We start from the raw sequence: 10869 nt of genomic DNA on the forward strand, positions 1-10869 counted from the left end.
ATGGTCAAGGGAGTTGTGGACAAACTCTCCCTGAAGATTCCCAGTGGAGCAAATAGTGAGCCCTGAAGTAATGTGAGCTGGCATACGGGGACTGGCCTGGCCCTAATGCAGCCCTAATGCAAGGAACAGTAGGCAAAGATTTGGGGAAGCAGGAGATGTGGGCCCTGGTCACCTTGTCACACAGTGGTGCCTCTGCGTCTGGACACCAGGGTGCATTCCGGTTCCATTTCTGAAGAGTCAGGGTGATCAGAGTTGGGACCTGCCACCTGGCACTGGTTGTGCCCTCTGCTCAGAGATCACAGCTCTCTGGCCTTACACAGCCCCTCCCTTGCCCATGCCCCTGTCATCTCAGGCAGAGGGACCTGACCCAAGGCCAGGTGGGTGTCAAATGCCAGGGTCTCATCTGCATGGACGGGCCATCCCTCCCAGAGAAGATGAAGAGGGAAAGAGAGAGATGAGAAGAGGCTCTGTTCATCTGTGGGAACACTGAAGGCAGGATCAGTAATGACCTCCACGATGGCCTGGTCCCCTCTCCTCCTCACACTCCTCGCTCACTGCACAGGTGACTGGATGTGGGGACATTGGAAGGGCCCTGGGAGGACATGTGGGGACATGCTTCCTCCTCTTGTCTCCAGGCCCCAGCATCACCCTCTCTGTGTCTCTCCCTGTTGCAGCGTCCTGGGCCCAGGCTGTGCTGACTCCGCTGCCCTCAGTGTCTGCGGCCCTGGGACAGACGGTCACCATCTCTTGTACTGGAAATAGCACCCAAATCGGCAGTGGTTATGCTGTACAATGGTACCAGCAGCTCCCAGGAAAGTCCCCTGAAACTATCATCTATGGTGATAGCAATCGACCCTCGGGGGTCCCAGATCGATTCTCTGGCTTCAGCTCTGGCAATTCAGCCACACTGGCCATCACTGGGCTCCAGGATGAGGACGAGGCTGATTATTACTGCCAGTCCTTAGATGACAACCTCGATGGTCACACAGTGCTCTGGGCCAGGGAGGAAGTGGGACACAAACCTGCTCTCCCCCCAGAAATGAATTTTGCTTTGCAACACCCACTGTTTGGCCAATTCAGCTTCCCCCTTTGTTTGGTGTAAACTGCAGTCTGTGGTCAACGTGAGGGAACTTTGGCTCCAAAATGATCCTGATTCTCTTCACTTCAGCCCCTGCACCCTGTCCTTGGCTCAAACATATTCTATGGTTTTCTCATATTGAGGAAAAATTCCTTGTTGTCAGGAGCATGATGCTCTGTTCACAGTCTGTTGATGAAGAAAGAAAGACAAGAAAATGTAGATTAAATTAAATGTCCTTACAGCCTGCAACCCACTGTTAGAGACCTGACATATATGCAGAGAGTGAGTTGCTCAAGGAACTCATGGCTGCCTTCGTGCCTTAATGTTTATCTTTAGTAAATATTGAGAATAACCTCACCTTAACAGCAGCTAGATCATGAAGGTCCTGAAAGCCTTGCTTCCAAATTCCTTAGAGTTTTACACTATCCCCGACCTCCACTTATTAAAAAGCATATCATCAGTCCCTCCTCACAATCCCAGTGCAGCTTTCTGCCCACAGGTCCTGTTCCCGCTATAATAAAATCACTTGTTACCACCATTATATATCTTGAGAATTTGTTCTTGGCCATTGGGATCGGTAATCCTGTATCACTGTGACAAGTCAGGACAGAACAGGAGACACAGAGTCCACCTGCGTCTGACTGAGGATGGAGCACTGTCCTTACAGTGTGCATTCACACCACGTACTGAACACCTTGTATGTGCCCCATGTGAGCCTAGGGATGTGGGACACTAGTGGACATGGCAGAGTCCCCATGATCAAGGAGCTGACAGTTTCTGGGGGAAGAGAGAGGACACAGAATATGTATAATAAGGAAAGCTTGTCCCTGGATACTGAGGTTGGGTGAGCTTGGTGGGGTGGAGTTGGAGCATTGGAGGAGTTCCCAGGGAACCCCAGAATGTGATGTCCCATAATGACACCCCAGTCCTGTCCGGATAGTGATGGAACAGGGCGTGAGCATGTAGGGGGTACGTGGCAGGCGTATGGACTCTGTCCCAGTCAGACTAGGAGTTCTGAACAAGGGGATGATGATGAGGAAAGTCAGAGTCCTCATGACATAGAGGAAGACAGGACTGGGATGAGAGTTGGAAGGAGGGGAAGGAGGTGGGTTTCTTGGGATCAGTGTGGGGAGGAGCCTCCACCAGCTAGGACAGTGTGAGGATCCATATCTGATGCAGGATGACGTCTACATCATGTTTCCAGGATATAGGATCAGCCCCTGATCCAGGGAAATGTTGATCAGGAGTCCTAGTGATGCACATCTCTGGTTACTCTTGACTGACCTTGATGAAACTTCACCAGTGCCTGTTGCTGTGGAGGTAAGTATTTCCTGTGCTCTTCAGGCCCCTCTGTTTTAATAAGAATCTAATTGACATTTGGCAGATTAACAAGAGAAAATCAAATTTCATAGCCTACATATTGGGTATCCACACAGACGTGGAGAATTCCAAAGACAGTCAGGCACCATGACACATATGTGAGTGAAGGAGAGGGGCAGGGGTCTGATAACCAAAGAGGAGAAAGTGCATTAGAGGGAAGGTGAGAGGAGTTGTTTGGAAAAGAGAGGTTGTCCTGCTGTGTAGATACATGACTTAGGTAAAGAGGGAGCCTGGTAATAGCTCTCTTCCTGGTACAAGCTGGCTGTTTGGGGGGATTAAAGAGCTTTTCCTAAATCTGCTGAGTTTCATTTGTTTAAAGTGAAACTAATGTTCATGCCAATGGGGTTCAATCTGGGGCAGCCTATCTTTAGCCAGTTCCCTCTCTTCTCTGAAATTTCCCAAGGATACATGTGTTAAAACTTGTGCTAGCAGATTGTTCATTTTGTTGACCCTCTCCTGACGATAGGCCAGTTTATTTAAACTCATTTCAGAAGGGGTTGATGGAGGTGCATTCTCAAAGTCAGGCTTGTGGTTCAAGAAATCAGGTATTAAACAAGAAGCATTTGTAGGGGGGAAAAAGGATGGTAAATGATCAAATGAAATTGTAGGCAGTTGCTGAGTTCTGAGGGCAACCAGTGGAGAAGATTTCTTGATGTCAAGCTCATGTCGTCTTCAGGTAGAGTGACAGAAGTCTGTGACAATCTGACAGACTTTCCTGGTTTGTAGTTCAAATGTGTCTGGTGATCTCTGTCTGTCCCATAGATCTACTGGCATGAAAACCACCTCTACATGAGCTGCTTTGGTGACTTCTCTGAAGGTTCTATCGTTGGTTTCACATTTACTTTTCAGGACTTCAGGATATAGGGCAGTTTGAATGCACTTCCAAAGGTGGGAGAAAAATCAACATGCTAGTTTTCAGATTTGTACCCAGAGATCCTAGGAAGCTAGAGAAAATCAGGATCAAGTTCAGGTTATAATGAAAAGGGATCGACTCAAGTATTTTCCCTTATCAAACGTGTAGAACAGAAGTAGAAAGCCATCCCTATGACAGCACATACCATCATATTATGTTTTAGGAAATGTTACACATATATGTTTATTTTCATTTTTTCTTTTATGATTTAATTATTCAGTAATCTCCACACCCAGGTGGGGCTCATGCTTACAAGCTCAAAATCTAGAGTCCCACCCTCTACTGACTGAGTCAGTCAGGCCCCTCTAGATGCATATTTTCAACACCGAGTGTCACTTGCTGCTGATCCTAGCCCAGGGCCTGTCTCTTGCCTCCAAAGGAGAAAGGTAATTAAATAGATGAATTTCATGACGAGCCTCCCTCCATAACAGAGATTTCTCCAATAACCAGTGTACGTTCCCCAGTGGAAACTGGCAGTGAGTCCAGATTTGAGAAACCAAACTGTCTGGAGGTACTGTATTTAACATAAAATCCTGTCTCTGGGTCAAATATGTAAGCTGCCCTGGGAGCTCACCTCAAGGACCTCACACTTTGTTTAGTGGTTGTTGTTTCTTTGTGTTTGTTTTTTTCCTTCTCATTTTAGAGTCCAATGCACCATCCATTTGAGTACACAATTCCCAGGGCTTCTTCAATGAGTGGTATATAATCCTGTGAAATAAAAGTAGAGTTTATATATATATATTTTTCCCATACTTTGCCCCACTTTGCATCACAAATTAACTTTCCTGACTCTTGTTAGATCTTGTTTAACTACTCTCTTAATTTTGAATAAAAATAATGTAGAGGGCAGCCTAGGTGGCTCAGTGGTTTAGCACCTGCCTTCAGCTTGGGGCCTGATCCTGGAGACCTGGGATCGAGTCCCGCATCAGGCTCCCTGCACGGAGCCTGCTTCTCCCTCTGCCTGTGTCTCTGCCTCTCTCTCTCTGTGTGTGTGTCTCTCATGAATAAATAAATAAATAAATAAATAAATAAATAAATAAATAAATAAATAAAAAGTCTTTTTTTTATGATAGTCACACAGAGAGAGAGAGAGAGAGAGGCAGAGACACAGGCAGAGGGAGAAGCAGGCTCCATGCACCAGGACCCCGATGTGGGATTTGATCCAGGTCTCCAGGATCACACCCTGGGCCAAAGGCAGGCGCCAAACCGCTGCGCCACCCAGAGATCCCATAAATAAAGTCTTTAAAAAAATAAAATAATGTGTAGCCTTTGCAAGGGAGAAAGAGAAATGTTTCATTTAAATTTAGGGATCCCTGGGTGGCGCAGCGGTTTGGCGCCTGTCTTCGGCCCAGGGCGCGATCCTGGAGACCCGGGATCGAATCCCACGTCGGGCTCCTGGTGCATGGAGCCTGCTTCTCCTTCTGCCTGTGTCTCTGCCTCATTCTCTCTCCCTCCCTCCCTCCCTCTCTCTCTCTCTGACTATCACAAATAAATAAAAATTTAAAAAATAAATAAAAAATATAAATTTAGTAGCAATATGAAATATCTCTGGGAGATAGTTCCCAGTTCAATTCACTAATGCAAAGAGGTGCCATTGTGATTAAATCAGGGAGATATATTTGCTCTAATGCCAAAATTCTCATCTGGGTAAACCTCTTTAAATAATAATAGAGACAATTCAGGACACCTGGATCCACAGCCAGGGTTTGGCGGATTGTCCAAAAGAATCTAGCTTCCTGTGTGTTCCAATTCAATCTTTGTTATTTCAGGATTTATTTCCTATTTTGTTTAAAACAATTCATCCTCATGGATTTCCTTGGGACAAATGAAATCTATGCATTATAGTCTATGTCTTTATTCTTATGGGAGTTTAGCAGGCTGGTTCTATATGTTTGGTCAGTTCTTCTTTCTGTCCTAATACATATGTAGAAATGGATTTCATCTAATGTAAAATCTTCTCATGCACACTTGCTATCACTATATCTCCCTTGCTGATCTTTACTTGGTTTAATAAAAAGTGGACTTTTATGTTCTAATTGTTGAATTTCTAGAGTTCCTTATATCTTCCGTGCACATTTGAGATTAAATGAAAAGACAGCATAATGACAGGATTAATCCTTCTATCTGCAAGGTGAACTGCTCACACTCATATGAGAGACAAGAACCAAAGCTGACAAACTGTAAGTTGGTGCAAAGGCTCCCTTGTCGTAATGCTTTTTAATGGAAGGGACATTAAGGCTTGGACTCAAGGAAAGAAAGGATCAAGAAGTTACCATACACCTTGGGTAGAGAGCTAGACATGAAAGTGGAGAAGGAAATTCTCTTTAAAAATAGGGGGTAGGGGCAGTCGGGTGGCTTAGTGGTTTAGTGCCGCCTTTGGCCCAGGGTGTGGTCCTGGGGACCTGCGATTGAGTCCCTCGTCAGGCTCCCTCCATGGAGCCTGCTTCTCCCTCTGCTTGTGTCTCTGCCTTTCTCTGTCTGTGTCTCTCAGAATAAATAAATAAGATCTTAAAGAAACGATTGGAGTTATCAAGTCAAAAAGCAAAAGGAGGAAACTTCCATGCATAATTCTAAGTGAAAGAAGCCAATCTGAAGAAGGTGAACAGTGAGCAGTGGGGGATGAGGGACAAGAGCCCTGGGCACCATATGGAGCCCAAGGTGGACATATCTCCCATTCCACCAGAGAGCGCTGGTTCTCCCCTGTTCCTCAGCTGGGAGCTCTTCTTGTCTCCCTGCCTCTTTCAGGTGCTCCTGCCTCAATCCTGGATGAACTGCCTCCACTCCTGCACTCTTCTGTGCTCAGCTGCCACTCAGACATGGCTCCAAATAGAGGCCTGCATGGTCTCAGGACAGGGAATGATTTGCATAGAAGACCCCATCCTGAGGATCAGGAGGAACCTTAGAAGGGTTAAATTCCTCATGCCTGGCAGTGGGGCTCAAGAAGCAGAGTTTGGGGCATCTGTACCAGGGTCTGGGTGCCTATTCTCCTGATCCCAATCTTCAGTCAAATGGAAAAGATAGAAATGCAGATTTGAAATAGAATTAATCAAAATATACCAAACGTATTGTAGAACTGAAAAAGAAAAGAGAAGAATTTGAAAAAAGGAAACTCTAGAGCGACTCAAGTTACCTTTTCTCTGCTCCTTTGCTTGTGGAAACCAAAAATAGGCTACCTTTTTTTTGTTCTGTTCTCTTCCTCATGAATGATCTCCTGAGGCTGTCAGCAGGGGGCACTGTGTACCTGCTCAGAGCTGGCCAGGCCTGAAACCCACTGAAATGGATCCACCTGCCTGGGCCCTGCACTGGTGCTCCCTGCCAGAGGGAGAGATGACAGCAGCTGTCAACATGGGGAGGGGCTGCCCCCATGGACTCCAAGGTGGGTCCTTGAGGCCTGGTCTCTCTGTCTCTCTCTGTCTCTGTCTCTCACCCCAGCTCCTTCTCTGTCAGCTGAGCCTCTGTCCACATGCCTGGTGGGGAGGCCACAGGCTCGTTCTGTCTCTATCATGACCTCTGTGTGTGACCCCAGGTGAGTTCTACAATTTTTAGTTTAGCTATGGGTTTGTCCCCTGGGAGGAGACAGCTGTCCCGACTAGCCCCTCCCCATGATAGACACCAGGGAGAGGAAGTAGGAGTGGGGAGCATTGCTGAGAATACAGAGATACTCCTCCTGGGGAGGCTGAAGAGATGAGAGAGACCCCTAGCTCTGCCTCCCTCTGCCTGGGGTCCTGGGATATCAGGTGGGGGGAGAAGTTCATGTCCTTCTCCAGCCTCCCTCTTCATGATGTCTAGTGTATTAGGCACTGCAGCCTCACCTTGGACATTCAGTTCATGCTCCTCTATCACTCCTTCTCCCCTGGGGTGTGAAGGATTGCAAACATCTCCCCCAAACACATGCTTATGGTCTTGAGCTCTCCTACAACATTCCCATGGGAAGATGAGGAGGGGCAGGTCTCACCTCATCTGACACGCGGTTCACCCCTGGAAACCTAGAAAAGCGAGGAGGATTCATTCACCCTCATGATGCAGGGACACTGAAGGGATGGCCCCAGGGAGCCAGCCTGGACTGAGGGATGCTGCCTCCAGGACTCCTGTCACCCGTCCTGCCCCTGGGAGGGGTTCTGGGTCAGTTCCAGGCTCTGCACCCCCCTACACAGCCACACCTGCCCTGGGACATGCTCATCTGGCCTGCAAAAAAGTCTTGGGCCGTGGGCACTGCTCCTGAAGGCCAGGCTCTCCCATTTCTGAGCTAGGAATTCAGTGTTTGTGCTCCTTCCCCAGATCTTCTACTCCTTCATGCAGAGAGAAGCCTCTCCCTACCTGAGGCTCCCCTGCAGTGACAGCAGCACCTCTGAAGGGCCTGGCATAGCAGAGACCCCAGCTCACACTATCCTCTTCCCCCTGTCTCCTCACCTTCCTACAGCTACAAAGGCCTGAGCAGCTCCTGGGAGTACAACCACCTGCAACCCCACCTGCTGTGTTCCTGCCTCAGTTGCTCAGCCCTGACAACTTGGTATCTTCAGTCCTGCCCTGTTCTGTCCGCCTTCCCATCACAGGGCCACATCGCCACCAGATGCTCGTGCTTCTGTGAGATCACTGCCTTCCATCTGCCCGGCTTTGATTTTTTTTTCTTCTATGACTATGTGCAGAAAATGGTCACTGCGTTATTGAGGTGAACTGAAAGTCCCTCCTCTGAGCAGCTCCCTAAACGTCCCAAGGGGTGGCATAGGCTCAGTCGTTTGCATGACTTGTTTTGTAGATATTCCCATACTCACAGAGGTGCTTATTTCAGGATGACTCTTCCCTCCATGTGGGACGCTTTCAGATCACAGACCCTGTATCCAATGTTCTTTATATCAGACCCCGCAGGGTGCTCCACACAGTCCAGGTCACTGCTGAGTGCTGGTGACAGAGCTCTGGATGTTAACCTCAGGACACTGAGGACCCTGAGAGGGACATGTAACCAGCAAGGGGCACTGTGCATCCCCTGGGCCCTGCAGGGGGACCCTCCACACACACACCTGGGCAGTCGCTCTCCTGGCAGGGATATGTTCACCCTCCTGGAGCTCATTCTCTCTCTCTCTCTCAAGGATGGGGCTAGGCAGGTGTATGTTCCCAGCCTCTGACCAGGGCTTGATCTCTCTAGGGACCAGCTCCATCTGGGAGCCACCCAGGAGCTCATTCGGAGTACCTTCATTCAAACAAAGATGCTCCCAGTGCTCTTGTCACTTAGGAATAGATGGGGGTTTTCAGGATCCGGGAACCAGAGGCAGACCGAATAGTAGTTTTTAAGATCTCACAATAAGGTGCTCAACTGAAAATGGGGCCAAAACAGTCAGGCTCATACCCATATCTCATGGCATAAAATGTGACTCTTGTGTGACTGAGGACAAAACCATAGCCTGTATGTTAAGACCCACCTTGATCACAGACAAAATTTCCTCTCCCTCTGAGCCAACTGATAAATAGTCACAGCTTCTTCAGACTCCCTGACAACACCTCCACCTCCATACCCCTCTTCTCTCCTTTCCCTTGTGCTTCAGGCTCCAGTGTCTCTGGCTCTTCTGGTCTGAACTCTGTGTCCACATCAGGAATTCAGAGAAAAGTGACAATGCTCTTGGTGTCATTTCCGGTCTCCATGGTCCATCTCTAAGGAGAAGTAGCAGAACTTGGACCAACATGGAATCCCTTCACCATCTGACTCCTGATCTCATCCTCGATGTAGTTCACACACGCCACCAGCCTGGTCAATCTCTGTAATATGGCAATGACGTGATAGTATTTCCCACAAATGGATGTTCTTTCAGGCTTTGAGGGTTGGCACATAGGACCTACTTGTGTATTTAATTTTTCACCTTCAGCATCACTGGGGCCCCATGGAAGGTTAGTGTTGACATAGTCAGCACAGGAGATAGTGGATTTACATTTTCACATACACTATTTTTCTTGTTTTGGAGAATATTTGTTTCAAAAATCATCAGGACACTCACTCAGCCACACACTTTCCCTTCATCCATGAAGTCACATTCATTAGCTCCTTTACAAATGTCCCCTCAAGGCCACCCCAGGGAGTCCCCAGTGGTCCTGTGGCACAGTGAGGTATGTCAGTGAAGTTGGAGGAGCAGGAAAAGGGGAATGTGTGGTCCCTGTTGTGCTGTGCTTCCTGGGACCTGGAGACCCCTCAGCTGTGAGACTTGTGTTTGCAGGGATGAAAATGGATAGACATCTCCTGCTGCAAAAGACTCAATCTTCCTTTTCACAGGATGTGTTATCAGAGTCCATCTGCACCAAGTTCCTTGTCCTTGTGTCAATTCCAACCTCCTGAGGGGAAGTGACGTTCCAGACACTGGCCTTCTTTAGCTCCGGGCTCCAGGACTCTGGGAAGTCTGACAGGAATCCTGCTCTGGGATGGGTGTGCATGGAGATCAACCCTCGATAGTAGAAAAGGCATAAGAGGGACAGGGGACACTTGTCCTCATGCTTAGCCTCTAAGGAAAGGTATAGTTAGCATGCATGGAGATTTTTCTCATTCTAGATGTGTGTGTGTGTGTGTGTGTGTGTGTGTGTGTGTGTACGTGTTTGGGACACCCTTCTCTCCTCCTCTTTCATAGAGATTTCTCTTCAGTTTCCAGGCTTCCCTCTCACTCCCAAGTCAGGGTCACCCTCAGCATTATAATATCCAAATAGCATAATCCCCATCAATAAGTTATACCAGTGACACTCAGTGTAACAGGGTTCCTGTCACCAGGAAAGCCATGAGATGCCATGAACCCCTGCTTTCCTGGGAGGAAGCTGATGCACAGGAACCTACAAACACGTCTGTCCTTGTAGGCAGCTCAGCTCCAGAGGATCTCTGGGCTCTATGTTGTGCCTGAGGTTGGTCCAGCCAGGGTACTGCCTTGGAGGAAGGGCTCCTCCTTTCCTTCTATCCTCAAGTCACTCACAGCAACCCTTTCTAGACCAAGTTCCAAAAAGACATAAAAAAGACATCCCCGTTCAGGGTGGGACACAGAATGACTTTGCACTGAAGTTCATGACTGGGACTGGCAGGTGTGGATCTGACTCCTGACATCTCAGGATTCCTGGGTTTTCATTTACCTATTCATAGAAGTTTCCAGAAATATCTCATCCCCTCATTAGTCATCAGTAGGATCATGGATTATTCATACAATTGGGGAGTTTTCTTCTGTTATGGCTGCACCAGGACTGGACTATGTATTGCTGGATTCTGTATTTGCACCTTTTAGAATGACTACCTGTCCATTCCCATCCATTACAAGATGCAGCCAGTGATTTTTCTTGTCTAATTGCATTATCTAATACTTGCAGAGGTGAGGAGGGGCAAGATGGCAGAAGAGTAGGGTCCCCAAATCACCTGTCCCCACCAAAGTACCTAGATAACCTTCAAATCATCCTGAAAATCTACAAATTGGGCCTGAGATTTAAAGAGAGAACAGCTGAAACGTTACAGTGAGAAGAGTTCGTGCTTCTATCAAGATAG

General features: G+C 47.8%; 1 pseudogene; it reads left to right on the plus strand.

Annotated features, from left to right (window-relative positions):
• Positions 1-1102, plus strand: LOC144299431 (immunoglobulin lambda variable 1-40 pseudogene; annotated as a pseudogene).
• Positions 1103-10869: the final 9767 nt, after the last annotated feature.

Source organism: Canis aureus, chromosome 27, assembly GCF_053574225.1.
Source record: "Canis aureus isolate CA01 chromosome 27, VMU_Caureus_v.1.0, whole genome shotgun sequence".
NCBI classification, from domain to species: Eukaryota; Metazoa; Chordata; class Mammalia; order Carnivora; family Canidae; genus Canis; species Canis aureus.